This window comes from Balaenoptera acutorostrata, chromosome 17 (genome assembly GCF_949987535.1).
Source record: "Balaenoptera acutorostrata chromosome 17, mBalAcu1.1, whole genome shotgun sequence".
NCBI classification, from domain to species: domain Eukaryota; kingdom Metazoa; phylum Chordata; class Mammalia; order Artiodactyla; family Balaenopteridae; genus Balaenoptera; species Balaenoptera acutorostrata.
In genome coordinates this window covers 20,003,863-20,015,699 of record NC_080080.1, presented here as the reverse complement: position 1 = coordinate 20,015,699, position 11,837 = coordinate 20,003,863, and the positions used below count along the sequence as shown (strand labels likewise).

At 43.5% G+C, this 11,837-nt stretch overlaps 1 protein-coding gene across 5 annotated transcripts in view; it reads left to right on the top strand.

Annotated features, from left to right (window-relative positions):
- Nucleotides 1-11,837, top strand: part of COLEC10 (collectin subfamily member 10) — a 237,312-nt gene that overhangs the window by 24,762 nt on the left and 200,713 nt on the right. The window lies entirely within an intron of this gene.

Here is an 11,837-nt window from a genome sequence, read left to right as displayed (position 1 = left end):
GACCCCTTCCCGCCAGCGGCCGGCCTCCTGGCAGCCGCGGCCGGCGGTGGGAGGGCTGGGCACACGCTGGGTAGCCGCTGTGCTGGGCTCCTCCACCCCGAGCGTCAGATTCAGCCAAGATCCGGGCGCAGCCTGAAGTGCGTCCCAGACACTGTATTCCACTCTTGTCTGACCCCCTCCTCAGCGGTTTCTGAGCCCTCCAATAACAAGCCTTCTCATTCACGCACTGCACTGTCTCAGAGCACTGCTCTGGGAGTTTGCAATCATTAATCTCCAAGGTTGCATAGACACGTGAAGAAACTCCTCTAACTTGTCTGGTTCTAAAGCTCATGCTTTTTCCTATTCACTGTTTGTTGCCTGGGGTAGTTAGAGCCAGAGAGAATCAGCCCAGGAAAACTTCCTGCCTAGGGCAGGAAACACCTTGCAGGCTGTGGGATACATTCGCTGCTCTTTTCTTCATCAACACCATCATCATCAAAGGGTTATTGGTACCTTCTTGTCCTACCTACTGAACTTCTGGAGTTGCCTCTTCGAGGTCTTTCCACCGCCCCCAAGCTGTTGGTGGAAGTCTGGTGCTTTTCCTGAAGTGTTCTTGTCTCCCCCATCCACTCCCACCAGCTGCTTATCTGAAAGTTGGACCTGATGACATCTAAAGTGTAGACTCATTTTGAGGGCTTGCAGTTTACTGATTTGCTCTCAGGTTGCTACCAGAACTCTTTGCTTGCGGATGCTGAAAAACCACTGCAGAGCCAGTCTCCCCAACAGGGCCAAGTGTTCAGTTCTGTCTCCTTAGAAGGTCAATTTCTGCTTTTCACCAGAGTTCAAGGAGAGGAAGGTGAAGAGAATCAGAAGAGTGGCCCGAGGGGCAAGTATTACCAGCAGGGATCAGAGTATCTGCCCTTTCAAACCCACATCTTTCCACCAGGAGGTCAAAGTGGATCCATAGACAAGAGTAGAAAATATTTAGAGGGAAAGAATTCAGCTCTTCTGCTCTGACTGTGAATTACAGAAGACAGAAGATCTTATTCAGCTTTCTCTCTCCAGAGCATGGTGGTTTCTTAAGTGAACTAGTGAATGAATGAAGGTCAGGGAGTGGGGACAAAGTGGTATGACTCTAGACCTGCCCCTCAGCTTTTTTTTTTTTAAAGATAGATTTTATTCATTTTTTAAAATTTTATTTATTTTTATTTTTGGTTGCGCTGAGTCTTTGTTGCTGCACAGGGACTTTCTCTAGTTGCGGCGAGCGGGGGCTACTCTTCATTGCGGTGCGCGGGCTTCTCATTGCGGTGGCTTCTCTTGTGGAGCATGGGCTCTAGGCACGTGGGCTCAGCAGTTGTGGCTTGCAGACTCCAGAGCACAGGCTCAGTAGTTGTGGTGCACAGGCTTAGTTGCTCCGAGGCATGTGGGATCTTCCCGGACCAGGCCTCGAACCTGTGTCCCGTGCATTGGCAGGCGGATTCTTAACCAGTGTGCCACCAGGGAAGCCCTGCCCCTCAGCTTTTGAACTTCAGTTTGACATCTACAATCTGAGCTACTAGCACTTAGACTGACCATGGGACTCAAGTAAATTTGAGTGTTAGTAGTAAAGCACTATGTAAATGGCAGTATTACTGTCTTTCTCAGGATAATGCTTGTCTGGGTTACTATCTGAAGGCATTTACCTTGAACTGTCATATAACGCTAATGTGCAGGAGTCAAGCCTTGGTGAAAACTGATCAAGGATTGAATCCCACAGTGTTAACCCTGGGAAAGTTTTATGACTCCCTAAGCCTCAGGTTGCTCATCTGTAAGATAAAAATAGTACTGCTATTACAGAAATGTGGGAAGGAGCAAATGAAAGCATTTTAAAAAGCATTCCATAAATGAAATTAATCACTACTTGTGAGCACTAAATAAAGGAATGCATGTAAGATAACTCAGCACAGTGCCTGGCCCATAGGAAATATTTACTAAATTACAGCGCTGATTGTTCCCGGGGAGTAAGTAAGATACCAGGCTTTAGAGCCAGACTGACTCCTCTACTTGAACCCCAGATCTACTACATCCTGGCTCTATGACCCCGGGCAAGTTTTAACTAACTTATTTGTGTTTCTGTTTGGTGTCTTAATCAGTATAGTGAGGATAAAAGTCATACCACCCTCAGAGGATTATAAGGGTTATTATGAGGATGAAATTGGATAAAACGTGTAAATCACTCAGCATAGTGTTTAGCACGTAGTAAGTGCTCACTGACTCTAGCTATTATTATCATTCTTATCCGAGGTGCTCGTAGAGACATTTATACAAGCACAAGGTGAGGCGAGACTACAAGCTCCTGAGGGCAGGAATCATATATTTTCCTGTGATATTCCTTGAAACTTTTAGCTCAGCGTCTGGCCTCCCTGTAACTATTTGATAAATAATAGTAATAGTGGTGGTGGTGGTGGTGGTGGGGTGTGTGTGTGTGTGTGTGTGTGTGTGTGTGTGTGTGTGAGTGGGAGGGAGTGTAATTCACTGTCATCTTGAGAAAAGCCGGGGCACCATTTGTCTAGAGTCACAGAATAGTCTGTGTATCCACTGTGCATGTCGGGGCCTGACCGTGGGCTGTTTATTTTTTTTTTATTTTTATTTTTTTTAATTTATTGATTTTTGGCTGTGTTGGGTCTTCGTTTCTGGGCGAGGGCTTTCTCCAGTTGCGGCAAGTGGGGGCCACTCTTCATCGCGGTGCGCAGGCCTCTCATTATCGCGGCCTCTCTTGTTGCGGAGCACAGGCTCCAGGCGCGCAGGCTCAGCAGTCGTGGCTCACAGGCCCAGTCGCTCCGCGGCATGCGGGATCTTCCCAGACCAGGGCTCAAACCCATGTTCCCTGCATTGGCAGGCAGATTCTCAACCACTGTGCCACCAGGGAAGCCCCCGTGGGCTGTTTATTAATCACCCACCGCCAGGAAACAGACACTCTGAGTTATCCGTCACGTCATTTGTTATATTCTTGGAGCAATCTGTCCGGTCCCCCTGGCTCTTCCCATGTGACCCACTACAGTGGGCAGCAGGCCCTGAACACTCAGAAGCTGGACTTCACCTTAAGCCTGGATTGGAAGGGACCCGGGCATTCGGGACTGAATCCAAGTGGGAAAGTCTGAACATTCACTTGGCAGACAGACTATATCCATCTTCCTGTGACAGATCCTTCACTGGCAGGGGCCATTGAACAGAGTGTCCGGTAAATTTAACCTTCTGTTTCTGGGCACCAGAGACGTGTGATGCTGACTTTCTAGGTGACACCTAATCAGGTAACCCTCACCTTCTCCTCCCTGAACTCTTGAGTTTGGCCCCATGTTAAACACATTTTCACTGCACGTATTTCTGATGGTCCTTGCTTCAGTTTCAGCCATTTGTATGGCTTAAAGAAATGGTGCCTGAATATTGGGAAGCCCAGGAGGAAAACACTTCCACTCTTTAGCATAGCAGCAAAGCACCTGATACAGGAGGCCATTTATAATCATCATTATAACAGAAATGCCTGAAACTCAAGACAGGGATTGACTTAGGTCCTTTGGGAGACCACGCACACAGTGGGCTCTGAAGTGACTGATTGAATGTCTAGAACATATTACACCTGGGCTCCCACACCTGAAAACTGGAAATACAAGTTCTGAGGTTACGTGGAGGAAAGGTTATTAACTAGAAGAACAAGAACATATTCCTTGTTATTTCATTGTTATTAAATCTTTTTCTGATCTTGTAGGAGAAGGAACAGAAAGAAAAGAGGAGAAATATGCAGTTAACCTACTGATTTTCTTTTGTTAATGTTTGCCCATTTCTTCATTAACAAACACAATTTTAACTATTAATGTTCTACACAAAGCTATTTAACTTTCAAGGTTTTATAGACTCTGTACAGAAATGGACATGTACTTGCTTTCAAAATAACGTGCAGAAAGGCAAGCACTTTCTGCTTGAGTAAGTCACCCATTGCTTAAGGATCTGGAAGTGCTGCCAGGGGTCAGTAAGGGCTAGTTATGGTTTCCCACTCAAGGGTAGTGTAACTCCAGCATTGTCAGTCATTCATTAAAATAACCCTTTCGTTGAAAGCTGGTATTAGTCAAACAATCACACAAATATAAATACATGGAAAGAAATAAGTCACAGTTGGAGCAACTGAGCCAGTATGATTTTAAGCCACACCTCATGTATGTTAACTAGTAGCGAGAAGATAGCCCTTGGGCAGGAAGGACAGGGTGTCAGCGGACCTCGAGGTGAGAGGAAGAGAGTTGTAATATCCAGGAATTAGGAGAAGCCCAGTAAGGCTGGTACACGGAGAGCAAGGTGCTGCCTGGGCTGGAAGAGGCTGCAGAGACGAGTGGTCAGCCTGACAGTGGTCAGGCTGCAAAGTGTAATTGATTCTAGTCTTTCTCCAAAAAACCATAGGAAGCCCTGGAGGGTTTAAGCCCAGGAGTGACATGATCATTATAGCTTCTGTGGGGTGGAAATTCTCTGACCTTCATCCTGTCAGCCTCAGGGTCATAGGTCCAAACATAGTCATACAAGAGAAAGCCCTCTTAAACTAAAAATCACGGCATAAACTGAAAAGTATTTTTTATTAGCTTAACTAAGTTTAAGCTTTTTTAAATGCCTGCATATGGTAAAAATTCAAATAGTATTAACACATATACAGTGGAGGGTAAATTTCCATTTCGCTTCAGACCTCCACTGCCCATTTACAGAAGCTTCTACTATGAATGATTTTTGGATGATTCTTCAGATCATATACAAATACATGTTTATGGATAGATATCCTGTTGTTCCGTGCAGAAAGGAGCATACACTACAGTGTCCCGAAGGTTGCTTCGCCACTTGGCACTGTTTCTGTTCCGTACCGGCACTGTGTCTGAGGGCTTCAAAAGAGAGAACTTAATACATGGAACTGGTTACACAGGTTATAGAATCGCTGAGAAGTCAGACAGAGGATGCTGAGGCAACCAAGACGTGAGCAACAGCATGAAGCTATTACCTCCCTACCGTGGTGGGTCAAAGGGAAGAGTTGGGGGCTTGTCTCACCAGAAGGAAGCCAGAGCCACAGTGGCTCTGTCCAGTGGGATCTGAGCTCTATGGAGACAGAGTTGCAGTTAGAAATACTGCCCCTCAAATCTCCTTCAAGAGCTTTCCATTGACCAAGCACAGGCAGGTACCCGCAGACATGGGATGCAGCATGAGCTGGTGGGCTCTCCCGTGATACAGAGAAGAACAGGGGGATGGTTTGTGAGGGTAAACAGACTGAGGATGGGCACAGACATATATACAAATGTCCCATTCTTTTTCACTGTAGTACGATACTCTAGCCTATGACTGTATCGTAATTAACTTAACTAGTGCTCTACTGATGGACAATTCAGCTGCTTCCAGTATTTTTCTATTACAGACCATGTGGCAGTGAGTATTCTTATGTGTTCATCTTTGCACATTTAGGTGAGTGGACTTTTTAAGGATAAACTCTTTGAAATGTAATTGGGACCTTTGTCCCAATTTTTTTGTATATGTATTTTACATTCTGTATATGTATTTTACATTTTGATAGGTATTGTCAGATTGTCTCCCAAATACCATACTATTCTTAGTATTACTCTTACCACTTTGTGTGTGTGTGCGGCAGGGATAACTTATAAAAAGTGAATACTACTCCCTGTAACCCATGTCACATAGCATTGGAAGGAGCACTGCATTCTTTAAGCGGGAAGCCTGGTCTTTCAAGCTCTATAAAGAAAGTTGCCTCATTTATGATTCAGGGCTTGCAACTTCTATCAGCCCACCAGGAGAAGCGGAGGGTGGGAAATTTGTCTTAGCTTGGGCTGCCATATCAAAATACCATAGATTGGGTGGCTTGAAGTCCAGCAGTCCCCGAACTTTTTGGCACAGGGACCAGTTTCGTGGAAGACAGTTTTTCCATGGACGGGATGGGGCAGATGGTTCAGGCAGTAATGCGAGCGATGGGGAGCGATGGGGAGAAGCAGATGAAGCTTCGCTCGCTTGCCCGCGGCTCACCTCCTGCTGTGCGGCCCGGTTCCTAACAGGCCGCAGACTGGTACCTGCCTGCAGCCCAGGGGTTAGGGACCCCTGGCTTAAACAGCAGACATGTATTTTCTCACAGTTTTGGAGGCCGAAAGTTTGATATTGGGGTATCGGCTTCTGGTGAGTCCTCTTTTTCTGGCTTGTAGGTGGCCACTATCTCGCCGTGTGCTAGCGTGACCTCTTCTTTGTGTGTGTTCCGAGGGAGATATCTCTCTCTTCCTCTTCTTAGCAGTTCTATAGACCACCACCCTTATGACCTCATTTAACCTTATTTAAATGCCCTATCTCCAAATGTAGTTTGCATTGGGGGTTAGCACTTCAACAAAGGAATTTGGGGGAACACAATTCAATCCATAGCAGCATAGGTCTCTTCCCCTCTTTTAGGATTTATAGTCCCATGATTAATTTTCAAGGGAATTTAGACTTTTGCAATACTTGCTAGAGTGCGCACTAAATATTATGAATACAGAACTGTAAAGTCACACTTTTTCTCTCCCTCAAATTTCTTTTTTCCTCCTTTTCTGGATTCTCTTTTCCCCCTTCAGTCTAAGAAAATAACCTCCACAGTTCAGGCAGTTTCACCTTATGATTATATTTCCTTCCAAAATGCATCACCCATTCGCAGATTCTGGTTTCTCTGACTGTATGAGGTTGGCAAGCTACTAGAAGGGGGAAAATCTTGTACATTCTTTGATAAAGGTTCTTAATAGTAGAGTTCCATTACGTTAAATAGCATAGTATATACCCTGCCTGCTTGAACAGAGGAGAACATATATCAAGCCTTTCCGTGCATGCAAAACCCATCACAATTTTCTGTTTGAAATTTCTGTCAAGACAGTGCCAAATTCATGTTAATTCTGGGTGGGGAAGTTTGGAAAAAGAAAAAAAAAATCTCAATAGACCAAAACACGGTGTCTGTCATTCCTCTGCAGCCAGAAGAAGAAACTTAACTCCTTGCTTATAAACACTTTGACCTTGTCTGCCAATAGCTCCAGTCACTTCATCCGGGGTTTTCTGAAACTTAGATACCCATCTAGTGTCTACTCAGTCCCAGGAAATGGGTTCCTTAATTAAACAGGGATGCATATCCCAAACAACCACTCACCTGAAGGCTTCTGAACAAATATATCTGATATTTGCATATCAGAAGAGTGTTAGAAAATACTGCCTGCCTACTCAGAGTTTCCTCTTCAAAAGTCCTTTAGGAAATTTGGTCATCTCTAGGGTCAATTCAAAGATTCTCCCCTTCCCCCAACCCCCGTGCAATTTGTCTGCACCTGGCTAATGAAAATATGATAGATAAGAATCCTTAGAACCATTTTCTTAGTAGTCACTTAGGTGCTTCTACCTGGGAAAGTCCCCTCCTTTAACTGAAACAAGCCTTTAGAAACAAAAGTTTTGATGTGATAATTTTCAGAAAAACTAGCCTGCAAGAGAGAATTGCTTCCTGAAACAAGAGTTTGCCTAGAAAAGACTTAGCCTAAAGGAGCATCTGTAGGTGAATATTAAGCTTAAGAGGGGGATGAAGTTATTTAATATTCAGCTGAAGGGGCACTATTAACATAACCAGTTTCAGTACACATAAAGTACTTTATCATTTATTTATTCAACAAATAAATGATAAAGTACTTAGTACCTAGTAGGTGCCAGACACTGCACCCCCGATATAGACAGAAATAGATACCACACTTCAGAAGCTTTCAGTCAGGTTGAGGAGAGAGAGTAATGAAATAAATCAGGAAATAAACGCTTTGGTTGGTGATAAGCCAGTTTCAGAGAGTGATAAGAGGGTTGAAGTCCATAATTCAAGTTAGTGTAATGGTGCGTGCCTAGAAAGGGGCTACTTTAGCTGTTTCTTTGTTTATAGATTTTTGAAAGTACTTATTTATTTATTTGGTTGTGCCGGGTCTTATTGCGGCACATGGGCTCCTTGGTTGTGGCATGCAAACTCTTAGTTGTGGCATGCAAGTGTGATCTAGTTCCCTGACCAGGGACCGAACCCGGGCCCCCTTTGTCAGGAGCACGGAGTCTTATCCACTGCGCCACTAAGGAAGTCCGTAGCTGAGTTTCTTAGGGAAAGGCTCTCTAAAGAAGCAACTTCTGGGCTTCCCTGGCAGCGCAGTGGTTGAGAATCTGCCTGCTAGTGCAGGGGACACAGGTTCGAACCCTGGTCTGGGAGGATCCCACATGTCGCGGAGCAACTAGGCCCGTGAGCCACAGCTGCTGAGCCTGCGCGTCTGGAGCCTGTGCTCCGCAACAAGAGAGGCCACGATGGTGAGGGGCCCGCGCACCGCGATGAAGAGTGGCCCCCGCTTGCCGCAACTGGAGAAAGCCCTCGCACAGAAACGGGGACCCAACACAGCCAAAGATAAATAAATAAATAAATAAATTTAAAAAAAAAAGAAGAAGCAACTTCTGATCAGACAATGGAATGATGAGGGCATTGCACATTCTGGGAGGTGGACCTCCAGGTAGAGCAAAGAGCAAGTGTGGTAACGCAGGTGAGAAATGTCAGTGGGCTAAAGCTAAGGGAATGAGAGGGAGATTTAAACCATATGTGCTCAGAGAGGTGGGCAGGGCCAGACCATGCAGTGTCCAGTGGCAGGACGTAGCAACAATGCCTCCATCAGGCAAACAAGTATTCCTAGAATCAGAGGTAGAATACAGGACAGTTCAGGGATCAAATCTAGGGCACTGGTACTAAAAATATTTTATTTCTAAATATTTTGTTGTTTTTGATGTTATTGTAAGGGGGATTTCTTTCTTAGTTTCTCTTTCAGATAGTTCATTGTTAGTATATAGAAATGCAACTGATTTTGTGTGCTGATTTTATATCCTGAAACTTTACTGAATTTATTTATTAGTTCTAACAGCTATTTGGTGGCGTCTTTAGGGTTTTCTGTATATAAGATCATGCCATCTGCAAACGGATCGTTTTACTTCTTCCTTTCCAATTTGAATGCCTTTTATGTATTTATTTATTTACTTTGGCCTAACTGTTGTGTCTAGGACTTCCAGTACTATGTTAAATAGAAGTGGTGAGAGTGGACATCCTTGTCTTGTTTCTGATCTTAGAGAAAAGCCTTTTAACGTTTCACTATTAAGCGTAACAACCGATATCAAAGAAATACAAATGATCGTAAGAGGCTACTATGAAAAATTGTATGCTAACACACTGAACAACCTTGAAGAAACAGAAAACTTCTTAGAAGCATACAACCCATCAAGACTAAAATCAGGAAGAAATAGAAAGTCTGAACATACCAATTACCAGTAAGGAGATTAAATCAGTAATCAAAAATCTCCCAACAAGTAAAAGCCCAGGGCTAGATGGCTTCACAGGTTAATTCTATGAAATATTTAAAGAAAAATTAATACCAGTCCTTCTCAAACACTTCCAAACAATTGAAGAGAAAGGAACACTTTGAAACTCATTTTATGTGGCCAGCATTACCCTGCTATCAAAGCCAGGCAACATTACAAGAAAAGAAAATTACAGGTCAATATCCCTGATGCATATAGATGCAAAAATCCTCAACAAAATGCTAGCGAACCAAATTCAATGGTACATTAAAAGGACTCAACATGATTAAGTGGGATTTATCCCTGGGATGGAAGGATGGTTCAACATATGCAAATCAATAAATGTGACACAGGGCATGAACAGAATGAGGGATAAAAATTATGTGATCATTTCAACAGAGGCAGAAAAAACGTTTGAGAAAAATTCAACATCCTTTCATAATAAGAACTCTCAGCATATTAGGTATAGAGAGAATGTACCTCAACATGATAAAGGTCACATAGGACAAGCCTAGAGCTAACATACTCACTGATCCTAAAAATAAAGGTCAGAGAATTGGCTATATTCTGTATTCCTAAAAGGGTGTAGAGGGTGTTAACATATTTTAGCCAGATGTTCCTCCACATATTTTTTCATTACTACACCCAAAGGAGAAATTTTTAAGTCAATTTAACTTGAGAGAAATTAAATACTAAGGCATGTTTTCAGGTAGGGTTGTGCTTTGGAAGAACGTGAAACCCTTGCAATATTTCAAGCTTTTTTTACCCCTCCCCAACCAAACAAATTTTGCCCACTTGCGGAATATATGTCTCCCACTGAGAATGCATGCTTTAGCCAATCCCGTGACGCAAATACCTATGATTTCACCCATGAGAGCCCATTTTACCACCATTATGCTAAGGAAGGAAGTCTTTGGTGTTGCTGGAAGATGGACAGTGCTGAATTCCTGGAATGTGGACCTTCTGTTGAAATGCTAATTCACCCTCTGGAAAGTGGGAATCCTGGTTAAATCAACTGTCTACATGTACAGGGTAGATTAACATGACTAATGTGTATATAACATCACACTGTGCCAAAATATTTGAAAATAAATTTCAGACATACTAACAGGAACTCAGCGCAAGGGAGTGGCAGAGAAAAGAGTTGTGTACAGGGAATAGCTTAGACTATGATAGAAGAGAAAGGATGGGATTTGGCTCTGGAGGAATGTAAACAATGTGTAAATGAAAATCAGTTTCATTTACAAATTCTGTCACTACAGTTCCTCCTCTAGTACGTGAAATGGCCTTCGAAGGTTCCGTATTTCTGTAGGTACCACGTGGCAGTCCATAAGAATTATGTAGTTAATAGAACCTGAGAACAGTCAAGGTCACCTTTTGGGTCCTGGTAGGAAGGACATTATCTGTGTTATGATTTTTTTCTCTTAAAAGACATGTTGCTTCTGCTGGGAGGAGTTCCAGTAGAGGCACAGACATACTTACACTTCTAAACCAGACCATTTGAAAGGATTTTGCACAGTGGGACCAAAAGCTGGTCCTAGACATCATGACTTAGTGGTTCTAACCCCAGTCACGATGCAGCAGGAGAAAGCCTCATGACTGGGGCTTTCAAGTTCATAAGAGCTGTGGGTCTTCTGGCCAAAAAAAAACATATGTTAAGTTCACATAAATTTTGCATTCACTTTCGGAAGGTTCATGACCTATGACTCCAGTAGGGAAACTGATTTGGAATATGATGAAACATTTTGCGGCACCGTTTCAAAGAGATGTTTGTACCTTGGTTAGTAATAATATTGTTGTATCATCATTTGTCATGTTTCAATATTTATATTTCCTGGGTTCTCGTCTAGGTCACCCATCCTGAATTTTCAATGTTACATAAATGAGGGTTGTTTTCTCCTCACTAGTGCATCATTGTACTAACTGGGTCTATAAATGGGCTCACCCTTTGACACTGTGTACTCCCAGCACAGCTCAGATCTCAGGGCAGCTGATTCTCCTGTCTCAGGGCAGCAGGTGTGGGATGTGTGATTGAGTCATTCAAGGATGTCAAAGAAATATTTGTTAGAGGGAGCAGCAAACAGTGACTGATTCAGTAGCTCCTTGGGTTCCAAACAACCTGGTACTTACCACAGTTTACATTTGAAGGAAGCTCTGCTGCTTCTTTAGTGGTTGTTAGATGTTGGGGAGATGAAAGGAACACAAAAGCAGAAGTCCCAAGGGGCAGGCACAGTGGGAAGTGTGGAAGAGGGGGTTTTTGTGGCCTTTCCTTCAAACGCAAGTGAGATAAGGTTTAGGTAGCTTGGAATAAAGATTAGTTTAGTAGCAAAAGTAGTCAAGTCATTTGGGGCGCTTTTAGATGAAAAACAATAGAGCAGAGTGTAGCTCCGGTTCTGAGGCTGGACTCTTTGCATCTGAATCTTTGCTGCCTTGCTCTGTGTGCTTACATTTCTCTGGGTCTTAGTTTCTCCATCTATACAGTGGAGAAG